We start from the raw sequence: 12,085 nt of genomic DNA on the forward strand, positions 1-12,085 counted from the left end.
GGAGAGGTTAGAGGGTAGGGTTAATGCACCTGCTGAACATGTGTGCGGGCCAACCACAAGACACTGGTCTGGATCCTCGTCTCGGCTAGGCCTGGTTTTGATGCTGTTTCTTGTTAAGGATTTGATTCCTGCTCGAAGCTGCGACTGTAGCGTTGCCACCACAGTATATAATGAATAGGTTACAGGCCTCGCATCCCGCCACATCAGAGCAGAAACATTCCTCCCACTAAAGAGCACGGCATCCCCTGTGCCACGGACACCCTCGCTGATCTGAAAAGTACCTGTGTCGTGTCCTCCCCATCCTTCTGGGGGGGGAGGCACGCGCGCCTGTGTTGTCACACACCATCATTTGGTTATTTAACAGGCGCAAGAAACTGAACTGGCGTCTGGCATCACAAGTCATTCTTTATGACATAATAGGGTGTTATTGTATCGGCTGCTTGAGGTGGAGTCCATCCTGTGAGGAGGTGAACCTGTGACCCAAGGGTACACTGTTGTCTCGGCAGCAGACACGCAGCCTTCTGAGCTAACTCAACACAAACTCAAATTGCTTCCACTAAGGTCTCTGGAGGTGTCTCCGCAGCTCCCCGCTGGCCCCTGTGTTAGATTTGCTGATAGGCAGATGCTAGCAGGGCTGGGCAAGGTCAGCGTATGACACAAGCGCGTTGCTGTCCTGTATGGGGGCATTTCCCAGCCCTTTCAGAGAATGTGTGCCCTGAGAAGACCGCTTATTCCCGAGGGGTCTGCCTGTCTCTGATGTCCTCGAATTTCCTGGTAGCCCACCCTCTGCCCTTGCCCTGACAGCGGGACATCACACTTTTAACAAAGGGCAGTCGGGCACAATGGAGCTGCCCAAGATCAGAGGGGAGATCCGTCTGTAATCCACACTGCGGCCAGGAAGCTGTCTGGGAGGAGGGCGCTTAATACACAACTCTCCAGGCTCCCTGCTCTTGGAATGCAAATCTGTCCCCACCGCCACATCTGCACTTACAGTCTGCGGAATCTTTAACATATTTACACGTTTCTCTCTTTTTTTTTTTTAAAAAACCTAAATTGTGCAACGAAAACACTTTGGATATTTCTCGAACTGGAATCTGCAGATGGAGTGGGCATTTGCACAGCCCACGGGGAGGGTAAAACACGTCAGCCCGCAGGGTAGTTTTCCATGGTAAAGACCACGAGCATCCCAATGGATCTGAACACGAGGAGGTAGATTGTTCACAGGTTCAAGCACTGGTGGTTTCTGTTCGGCCTTTCATCCTTCAGAGGCCACATGAAATGTTTGGTCTGTTGTTAGTGGAGTCTTAAATGGACACGTTTGCCCTGCGGTCTGCTGGCGCTACAGTCCTGTAAGCAACTGGGGCCTATATGCAATAAAACGAAACCTGAAAGGTTTTTCTGTGAATTGTGAAACCATAGGCTGCATGATGTGTTCTAAGCTCTGCGGGAAGGCAGCCTTTAGTAACTAAACTTGGGAACAATTCTCCAAATCAAGTCTGTTTTGAAAAAAATCGAACGCACCTTGCATACTGTCCTACAAGTCACTGGACTAGTTGAGAAGTGATATATAAAAAAAAGCTAATCCGCCTGAGTTTAATATGGTAATGCACGCATTAGCATAAGAACGCGACCTACAGAAGCAAACCAGCACGAGCATAGACGTCTGGAGTTGTAAAGGAGAGATAGGAATAGTCCACTGGGCTCAGCCAATGAGTGATTGTATATTGACGGCTGTGCTTTTAACCCATATCTAAACAAGCATTTGCAAAGCCAATAGGTGGGGAATGCGTTTCCTGACTACAAGATTTAAAAGGCCCGCTGCAGCGAAAAGAAGTAGAAAACAATGATGTTCTGTATATGTGGAATTAAGAATGTAAAATATGATGTTTTAGTGTGCTTCTGAGATGTGAAGTGGTCTCTACTGCATTTCCAAGCATGCACTCTATAAGAGGTGGAATGATATACCAAACTGGCACTAGCATCAGTTGACCGACATACTGCTCGGGTCGGAGCAGCAGTCCAGTCTGTGTATATATATTTTTACTTGGTAACAATAGGTAGAGTACATCTGAGTCGTCAAGCCAGACCTAACGGGTTATTACACCAACTTAACAGAAAAAAACGACCTGTTCTGCACGTGGGCAAGTGGAGTAAAACCCGTGCTTGGGTGAGATAAGGAATGTTTATCCCTAGGGCACCAAAGACCCCCGGGGCTGGGCTGACTTGCAAGTGTGTAGCGGCCAAGGCAACAATATTGATTCAAGAAATAAAAAAAAATGCAAGTGCCTACGTCTGGAAACTTGCCTTTATTAGGTTATTTCCGTGCACGGTGTTCTAATCGTATTTGTGGTCATCAGCAATTCCGTGCATCTCGGACAACTGCAAATAAAAGTAGGCTTGGCCTCCGCACAAAATGATCACTTATGCTTTGAGATTAGTTGCTACCGGCTGAACTACCGGATTGACCCAGCGCTGTACCTTTAAATGCACGTGCTTGGTTGGCCCCTTTCACTGCAGGGTTTATTGTACAACATTTATTTGTAGTGGTGGTTTACAGGTGCAAGGGAGGAGGGTTAGGGTATCTTGTTACTAAATTGTTGTCTGTGGATGTAGAAGGTCTGCATTCTAATCCCGGTTTCCCCACTTGTCACAAGTGTGTGAATTCTGAGCAAATTACGAGCTTCCTGTGCCTTAGCTTCCGTGGACCCATAGCCGTAATGGGCGCTGAACGCCACTGACGTGGCATAAGGCCAGGCGCATAGGACCCAACATTAAAATGCTAGGAGGAGAAAAAGAACAGAGTACAAAGTGTGTTTAAAAAAACTCAATTCTCAGATGAACACACTACAAAATGCAAAATAAGTATCCTACATTGGAAGTTCCCGTTTTAAGCGGTGGAGGAGGGCCGTTGCACCCCCGAAGTGATGCGCATGGTTTGTCCCGAGCACCTGCTGATCAGCAGTCTCCAGGCTGTCTGTCACCTGACTGGCTCCGAGGTGCGCGCGGGAGAAGGAGCCAGCCCCCGGGGGACGTGTCTGGGCGTGTGATACCCTCGGCGGCGACCTGTCCGGGCACCCTGGGGCAAATCCTGTATTCTTCCACTAGTGAGTGTGAAGTGGCCGCGATAGGCGCGGGCGCTCTCCCCCAGACAATGAGGTTCGTCTGCTGCTCTGTTGAGCTCGCCACCACTTAATGGCATTAAAGCACGAACGATTTGTTCTCCCCCGATTTCCACTTGTGAGTCCTCGAGGGGGGCAGAATGGCTTATAGGAGAGCCTTGAAGGCCTTGGCAGAGATGGTCACGTGTGACGTGTCAGACACCGGCTGACCGCATGCCAGACTCTTCCCACGATTCTCCACCCACAGAAGAGTTCTGAATAAATAACAAATTCATAGAAAATCCCACTTATGTGCACGACTATCCATGAGCCTACTGAGGACGTCTTCAGACAGGGTGGTAAATGAACACCGAGGGTCCCCGCAAGAGGGCGGGTGTGCTTCGGTATCTCAGCCCTGCAGACGTGATGTTTCTCATCTGTTATGTGACCCGCTTCGGAAACGAGGCCTTATCCCCCGGAAGGGGAGACCAGCCCAATCCGAGCGGAATGCGAGCGGCTTTGGCACAGCGATACCGAGTGCCGAGCTATCTTCGTCCGTGGCTTCCCCTGGGAAGTCCTAGTGCATCTGGGATAGGGGAAAGGGAAACCTGACCTAGGTGTTCACAGCTAAACTCCCAGTACAGGGGAGGAAGCTGCAGACCGCCCTTTCAGAGCCAACAAAAGCCCCACTCTTAGTCGAGAGGAAAGGCTACACCTTTAAAAGCGGCCTAGGAAGCCAGAGCGACAAAAATGTCACTGCTGCCTCCCATTTTGAACGTTTATTGTCACGGATGGAATCCACTCTGGCGGCGAGCCGATCAGGCCTGAAAGAGAATGGCTGTAAGTATGCACACGGTGGCTCTGCAGCGCCTCCTAAAGCCCCAATAAATACCGACGAAAACGGCGTAGCTTCGTCGCCAGCTACGTGTGACTGGGATAAGCAAGCAGCCTGTAGTTTCTTCAGCAAACTGTTTACCTTGGGCAACTATTTGCAGCCGTGTGTTTGTAAATTCATGATTAGAATGGGAGCCATTGTTTGGTGGTGCGTGGGACCACGTGACCTGCACGGGAGCATTGCCCTCTAGCGCCAGCCTGAGACTCCCAGAAGCATATTTAATAAGGGAAAAAACGACATATATACTACACACATGTATACATACTAAGGTGCAGAGGCTAATGTGCTATTTATACATACTAAGGTGCAGAGGGCAGTGTGCTATTTTACGAGTCTAATGTGTGCTTTTTAGAGGTATTTAACAAGAAACCAGTCGCTTAGAGGTTACATTTCTGCATTAAGGTAAAATCGGAGTGATGAAGCCTTGTGGCTATTGGCAGCGTTGTTTTGTGTATAAAAACTTATTGAAACATGACCACGGAGTTTCTCTTCTGTTATTTCACTCTGCGCTCTAATAAACGGGAACTGGCCCTTTGCGTTGTACAAGTAAATGGGTGAATGTGGGATTTCTATTACAATTTGCTCTAAAGAGCTACTGGGCCACATTTATTTTTTCAGCTCACACGCTAGCTGTTTAGGAAAACCTATTGTGAGTTTACCAACAACTTTTAGTGGGTTTATAGTTTGGCCATTGCCTATGATTAGTTGGCTTTATTGGTAATCTCATTTGTTTATTTGATAGCATTCCGTGTCCACCTTTTGTTTACCCCTCACCTGAAGCTTACCTGCTCCCGTCCTTTTGATTTGACTGACTAGTGTCCTTTCACTACTCACTTTTAAGAAATTGGTGGTACTGGTATCACTAACTTTAGTCATTCTTTTAGTCAGCCTGACGTAGACCTGTATGTGGCATGCTCCATTGTGAGCAATACATAGCCAAAGCATTTCCCCGGATAGTTGCATTGTCCCAATGAATGTACATTATGGCTTTGTGACGAGAAAAAGGTATTTCCTTACTGCACAAGCACGCAGCACAGATCTGTTAGAAGCAACTTCTCCGGAGCTGGCGGGGTCTTCACCCTGGAGGCATGCAGCTCCATTTGCTAAACTAACCCATCCCCACCTTCTGAAGGCTGCTGTACCCTGGTCAGTCTCTGAGTCCTTCACACAGTGTAAGGCAGGTGTTATGCTTGCGATTGCTTTTTCTTAAGTTTCTCAAACTGCTTAATGGATTTTCACCAAAACCAATCCAATAAACTACAGGATGGGTCCTTACTTACAAAGCATTGTTTAATTCTCTCCTATAGTTTTTGCAGAGCTGTTCAACAACTATTCAGCCTTTTACCTATTTTTTTAAAAAACTTTGCATTACAGGGCATGATGGTTGAGTTAAGAAAATGAAAAATATTTAAAATTGTCCAGCAATGGGTAGCAAACACCTCCACTATACACCGTCCTCTTCATACATCCTTCTTTCCTTAGGAATTAAAATTTGAATGGGCCATTTCAGACGTTTCAAGATTGTAAACCTTTATCAACTGCTGGATTTCCCAGTATGAGAATACAGTAAAGTAAAACAGGGACGTGTCTCTCTAAATTAGGGCGCAGCATATTTATAAAAAAAGACTATGCTGTTCAAATTGCTTTTAATAAAGCAAGGAATGCATGCAGCTCCAAATAAATAAATATGAAAACAGTCCGAAAATAATTATAACGATGGTGCACGGTCTGCAAGAGAAATCTCTGTAAAGGAGCAAGGGTTTAAACCTCCATACCTGGAAGAGAGCACTGGGACACAGGATTAAATCCAGGTGCTCATGTTTCTGATGTCCGTAACCCAGTGCTGGCTGTTACTCATTCATACATTTTAATACTAGCGCCTCATGAGTAACTCCTACGCAAGTCAAGAGTAAGACACAACTACTCACAGAATAAATTCTGGGTCAGGCCCATGGGGATTTAGTGCCCCACTTTGTCCCATCTCCAACAGGCTCCTGGTGGCCTTGAGCCCAGGGCCGGCATCTCCCCAAGTGACACTGTAGGAGATACGTAAGCCAGGCATCCACGCTACATCCCATTTCAGACTGTCTGGGAGGTCCACGCTGCGTGGAATCACAAAGCCACTCTGCCTGTAAATACATTTTTTTCTGGTCTATTCATTGATATAAAAGTACAACATGGTGTCAAATAACTAACCTGCTCTGGTTACTTTGGTGAACAAAAAGATTTCCATTATAACAGTGTGGTGCTCATTTAGAGAGTTTTACAGGTTTAAACAGTCATGAAAAAGTGATTACCACATATTTAACACTGATTTTGGCAGATTACAATTTGGTTTTACTGCAGTACATCCGTGATAAGGCCACTTTACAGTAACATCACATTTACCCTTGGGTCTCTTGGTGCCAAAATAAGAAATGTTTCTTGTTACTCAACTCAATGGTACTCATTTTAACAACCTCAAAAGGATAAAAGGCCCTCCCCCAATTCATCAACTAATTCTAAGCGAGCCAGTCCATACCAGCAGGGATTCAAACCTGTTTCCATGAGGTCAAACACATGCGTAGAGTAGATGCATTAGTTCACCAGAGCAGGCAACCTTTTTTTAATGTAAATAGCTGGATCATAATTCTAAAGAATGAATACTTAAGAATGAATGATACCTAATAAAATCATAGCTCCATACACACAGACCTCTCATTCTTTGCTGGATCGATAGGATGCAGATGTATTGTAATATGCTTACAAAACCAATGCAGTAGACCTTTTTACATCATTTGAAGTGTTGTTATGTTTAAGAAGCTTGGAGTACTCCTACTCCCAAATGTTTCTTGAGGCTAAAGAAAGCAACATTTTAAGACCTGGCACCTTTAGTTTTCTGTAACTATTCACTAGCCCAGGACTAGTTAAAAATGTACCTTGTGGAATAGTATTTTGACAGGAGCCCACTTTGTAAGGGGTGGACTGGCAGTTTTTGTTCTGACTGGAGACTACAATATTACTTCGCTGGTGAAATTGTGACCCAGTGCCTTCACAGCAAATGTGATCTGCGCGTTTCTAAACTAGAATAGCGGTGAATGGTTTCTTCTTGTTTTAGTGTCCTCTTCAATGCCTAGCATTTTTATTATCCTGGTGACCCCCGAGCTACCTGTCTAGCTGGTTCTTCTGGGTTTCTTCAGAATGCATATTCCCTTGTGTGCCTAGAAGACGTGCTCGGGGACCCCAGTGAGGCCTGTGTACCTGCTCTCGCGCGCTTCCTGCCTGATCCGTTGAGTGACAGCAGGGGCGGCTTGTATGTGGCCGAAAACAAAGGCATGGGCGTCTTTTAGGCGCCCAGCTTGAGATCTGTAACCCCGGTGCAACAAGGAAAACGCGGCTTAATGGGTTATGGGAGGTGAGCGAAAAGGGTTTTAGCTTGGTATGCAGAATTCACCTGGCAGGTCCCACTTCTGGGCCTCATGTGTGTCACTGGCGAGCGGCGTGTCTTTGAGTTGATTGCGGATGCGGGACACTATTGTGTGGATGTCCCAGGCGCACCGGGAGGCTCACCTGCTCTGTGGATTTCCTGCCTGCTCTGAAAGACTGGGAGGTAGGAGGAAGGGGCGGGCCCTGGCGGGCTCGCCCAGAGTTAGGTGATGAATTGGGGGAGGGCCCGTATGCTAATGGCTTCCCCGGAGCGCCCGGCTTTGGCCGTGTTAAGTTATGCAGACCGCGCGGTACCCACTGGCTGACATCATTGTTGTGGGCGCGTGAGAGGTGACTTTAAGGGGCCGCCCGTGCATGCTCCCACAGAGAGCGGTGGAGGCTGGGAGGGCGCGTCGCACATGCTGCTGCTGCCGGCGCTGAGTGTGGATGAATCCCGGGCAGCGGGTGCGTGCTGAGCACCGAAGGTAAGCGCGCTCTCGGCCGGGGCTGCCCCTGCTGGACAGGGCTGGGCGCCGGAGCACTCACTCCTGGGAGGATTGTGTAGCACTTTACCCGGGATCTGAGCGGAGCCCTGCACCTCCAGCGGGCGGGGGCTCCCTGCACGCCACGGGGATTTGAGAAAGTGGTGAGCAAAAGGGACAGCTCGCTTAATTTCGGAGTCATTTCATCCCATCTTTTCTGATGCTACTAATTGGTTTCATTATATATTTTTAACTTTTCAATGTCTGGAAACTCCGCCTTAAGGTTTTATGGATAGCCCACCTGTTAATATTGTTTTAGCGGTCTTTTCAGGTTTTGATGTTATTTGCCAATCTGAATTTGGGCAAGCTGTAGTACTTGATGGTGCCCCAGTAATGGGAGAAGTGCCAGTTTGACTGTTTAATAATAACCGTATCGCTCATCCCTCTGGCCCGTCTTGTGGGGGTGTCCCCCGTCTGCGTTCAGGCAGAGGAGCTGGAGTTTGCCGCTCGGTAATGGGTAATGGGTGGGGGGTGGGCGGGGGGGTACATCTTGCAAGGAGGGTCCCGCGCAGCATGTCAGCCGCCGTAGGGTGCTCTTCGGTCCTGAGGGGACACTGACAGGCGCGAGGGGGCGTCCACGTAGACCCCCTTACATAAAAAGCCGCCAGGCAGCTCTACGGTGCGGTAGTGTAGAGTAACCCAGTTTTCAGTGCTGGTTGCTCAGGGTGTATTTCTGCGCGCCGCATTAGTAGTGTCCCAAGCGCGCGCTGCTCAGGTGCACCCCCGGAGATGGGCTGCGGAGGCTATATTGCTCGGTGACGTCTGTTCCGTGTGTCATGCAAAGAGCGGCACAGGTACATCTATGTTGCGCTGTGGATGGATGGAGGAAAGCACTTGCATAAAATATGAATGATCTGAGCATTTGTAGAGCTTTCCCTATACACACACACAGTAAGAGTGCCCAGTGGGTTGAGTGCATGCTGTTGTCATCTTTGTTTAACGTGCAGGTCCCTGATTCAAAAGCCTGCTGATTGGACGTTTTCATTTGTGCTGTATAACTTGTACATCATGTATTGCCTGCTGTGGGTCCAGTAGCGAGGTTTGCTATGTGATGCTTCTAAAGCGCGACATCTGGAAATGTCTAGACTTCTAAGTGCTGATGTTTCATTTACAAATGCACACGAAACGAGGGGGGGTTAAATATGCGGGCTACATTGTTTTGAGTGTCTTTTGTTGCTGTTGTCGCAGGCAGAAGATAAGACGGTTGTCATTAATAACACGACTCTGCTTCAGAAAAGATTATGGTTTTATGTAGGTACCAAATGTCCCTATTTTTATAAAAATTAAAGTTGTCAAGGACGTGAAGATAACATTTCTCTGCGAGTGTCAGCTTTGGCCAGCATGCATTTTTTTTGTATCCGGAGTTATTCTCTGTTGATCCATGTGCAGCTCCAAGCAGAATAGCCCGTAGGCCTAAAACTAATAGCAAGCTGGCATTGCACACCATTGTTACTAACTTTCCACTGCTCCCTGTCGCTTAATCCTAAATCCGGGGTTAATTGGATGCTGGCGGCCCGGCGCTGCTGCCAGCTATGAAAGCCGGTCTGTTCCTGGGCTGGGAGTGGGCAATAGCGGGCCTCTGTTCGGCCTGACATGCGAGAGGGCACCGCGCGCCGTCCCCCGGGCCCAGCCACGCTGTGGCATTGGTGGGCCCGACATGCGCCCTGCGTTGTCGGACACCGGGCCGGCCGGCGCGCAGGTGGTCCCTGTAAGATTAGACCCGGCTTCAGTCCGCTCCCACTGTGGCTTGGCCTTGGGACAATGGTCTTAAGAGGGCGGCTGTTGGTGGGCCTGGCTGATCCAGCCACCTACATACACGGCAGGCCCAGCAACAGCCAAAGCCATTCTGCCAAGGAAAAACCACTCCGAGGCAGACGGTGCCTCAGCATTGTTTGGTGCCATTGTTTCCACAGGCCATTTCCTTGTCTGTGCTTTTCATAAACCTAGACAATCTTTTCTAATGCCAAGGAACTACTGAAACTAATGTTCCAGGAAATATTGAACAGAATATTTACGACTGGATTTAAAAAAAAAAATCCGAAGTCTTCCCCCTATCAGGCGCGTACCTTCCTGAATTCAATCAGCGCAGTGTTTTCTTACAAGCAGCGAGTTGGCCTTTGCGTCTATGCCTCTGCGGCTTTTGCATTGATCGGAGGCCATCGCAACCGGGTTATGTGTGGAATTTTGTTTTTACAGCCCAGGTCTTGCGACGTCTCAAAACACGTTGGCGAGAAGTGTTTTTTCTGGAAAGCGTGTTTCAAATGAGCACTGTGGGCCTTTAACAAAGAGGTGTGCTGTTCAGGAGCCAACAGGTGACAGGGTGAAATCTGAGTGTGTGTGTGCGCGAGCGAGCATTGGAATAAAGGCTGGCCACTGTTGCCTACAGACCCAGAGATGGAAAGAAGTCAGCAGGGGGTTGTAAGAAATGTACCGATTTATTTAATCTGTGCGCTCTAATTCATTAAGAAATAGCAACATCTCCCGAGAGCAGGGCTTAATTAAATTAGTACATTGCAGGATTCTTCAAATCGAAGACCTTTTGGTCCGTTTGAGAAGATGACGAATTTTCAACAGGTCAGAGTGTCTGCAAAGTGGCAGGCCAGGCCCAGATAAGACTCTTGCCCAGATAGGAGACTGGCTCTCCCCCAGTCGTAACAGCCCTCCACGGCCTACTACCTGTGAAATCCTCATTCCCTAAGCATCCGTTTATGGTTTCCTTCTCGTTAGTCTCCCTGTCCATTGTCCCACCTGCCTGTGTTAAACATAAACAATTGTGTGGAAAGGCCAACTGGCTGGTAGGGGAGACCTGCCAGGGTTAATGCACCTGCTGTGGTAATACACCCTCTTACTGCAGGGATCTGTTTAAAATCTGCAGGTTGAGTCGTAAAAGCCACAGCTCAGCCTCTCGTCCATGGAAGGCTGGTGAAATAAATGATGTCTATGCGTAGTAGCTATTTAAGAAATCTGCAAACTACAGAAGCAGTGTAACCTCATGTTTAGAATTTGCAGGGGGTCCATGTTTGAGGCTGTCTCTATGCCTGTAATAGCAGCTTCCTAGGTCAGAAGTGTCTGTCATTCCAAGGGTTTCATTGAACTGAGCACTGGACAAGTGGGGACGCTCAGGCCGCGGCGCCACCAGAGTCCAAGTCCACAGACGGCTACAGTCCACTAGAATCACAGAACTTCCAAAATTCGAAAACAAGCAACATGGCCATACAAATGGAAGAGATGTGCTGTACAAATACACCGAAAATAACATTTGGGGTTCAACTAGCCTGGTTGAGATTGGACTCCTGTTTCACCTGCTGGGTGACCAATGAAAATCTCCGAAAATTGCCTCTAGTTCAACCTCACCTGAAACACATCCTCTTCACCTCCCCCAGCCCAGTGTTGCAAATCAGGCTGGGTGTGCCCATGTGACGTCAGTTCGTGCCTCCTACGTGCCTTGCTAACCGGACGTGTGTAAATGAGAAGTTAACCACTGCCCTGCAGCGTGAAGTTTAAAAGACAGGCATGAGGTGAGGAAATTAATAGGCATATTGACCTGGTCCAGTTGGTCGCGTGTGACCATGGGATCTCCGGCTCACTGGTCACTCGAAGATAAGCGACAACCTCGCTGAGGTGCCTGCATTTTCCACTCTGGCTTTCTGCTTCCTCGAAACGGAAAGACGTCTATGAAAAAGATTACTTTGCAACCACGCATTCTAGGAAAGGAAGAACGTCAGCGAGACGGACAGGTGTTCTCTTTCCGGGCCCCTGGGAGTGTTACTGGCTGCTGTCTTTCTTTAGCAGCCGGGAACAGAGAAAGCACTTGGAGGAGGAGAGCGTGGCGGCCCTTTTGCATCGGTATCGCCTCTACAAGATATGAATACATCTTGAAAGCGTCCAGCACCTTGAAAGCGTCCAGCACCTTGAGGCAGACCTGTCAGTTTGACGCTGCAGCTTAGAAATGTGTTCTAAGGTTTCGTACATCTGAGGGATGCGATAAACCGTTCCATGTGTCCAGCACTTTACTTTACTTTTTGACAGCTGTGTTGCCTAAGGCTTTACCAGCATGTGTCCGATGCCCAGGCGCCCTAAAAGGGAAAATGTGTGTTTTATAGTGTGGCAAGAACCCACCAGGTCTGGCCCCTTTCCTCTTTCTG

At 48.3% G+C, this 12,085-nt stretch overlaps 1 protein-coding gene across 2 annotated transcripts in view; it reads left to right on the plus strand.

Annotated features, from left to right (window-relative positions):
* The window catches only part of PRICKLE1 (prickle planar cell polarity protein 1), a 139,940-nt gene that overhangs the window by 111,212 nt on the left and 16,643 nt on the right, over nt 1-12,085 (plus strand). The window contains exon 1 of one of the 2 annotated variants that reach the window (XM_078674286.1): nt 7,698-7,883. The exons of the other annotated variant lie outside the window; for it this stretch is intronic. The gene's annotated coding sequence lies outside the window, so the exon portion shown is untranslated. Of the gene's footprint in view, nt 1-7,697; nt 7,884-12,085 lie in introns of those variants that run through there. 2 annotated transcript variants of the gene reach the window in all.

Source organism: Lissotriton helveticus, chromosome 1_1 (genome assembly GCF_964261635.1).
Source record: "Lissotriton helveticus chromosome 1_1, aLisHel1.1, whole genome shotgun sequence".
In the NCBI taxonomy this organism is placed as follows: Eukaryota; Metazoa; Chordata; class Amphibia; order Caudata; family Salamandridae; genus Lissotriton; species Lissotriton helveticus.